Below are 490 nucleotides of genomic sequence, written 5' to 3' on the forward strand. Positions count from 1 at the left end.
TATGTATAAAGCAGTATTTGTTGTGGTTTTAATATCTATTTCCTATCTGACTAATAATGTTGAGCACCTTTTCATGCATATATAGTAACTTGTACGTCTTTGAGGAAATGTCTATTCAAGACTTTTGCTCATTTTTGGGGGTGATTCTTCTTATTATTAATTCATAAGTTATATTCCATGAATATAAATCCCTTATCAGATAAAAGATCTGAAAATATTTTCTCCTGTACAGTGTCTTGTCTTCTTACTTTCTTAATGGCATCTTTTGAAATGTAAACATTTTTATTTTATTTTATTTTATTATAAACAATTTTTTTCTTTCATAGCTCATGGTTTTGGCAAAGTCACTAATATTTTCTTCTATATTTTTTTTCTAGAAGTGGTATAGTTTAGCACTTACACTTACAAAAGTGTATAATTTATTTTTAGGTAATTTTTATATGTATCATATAAGGATTTAAATTAATCTTTTTTCATATGATGTCTAATT

The sequence above is a fragment of the Pteropus alecto genome, unplaced genomic scaffold (genome assembly GCF_000325575.1).
Source record: "Pteropus alecto unplaced genomic scaffold, ASM32557v1 scaffold24, whole genome shotgun sequence".
NCBI classification, from domain to species: Eukaryota; Metazoa; Chordata; class Mammalia; order Chiroptera; family Pteropodidae; genus Pteropus; species Pteropus alecto.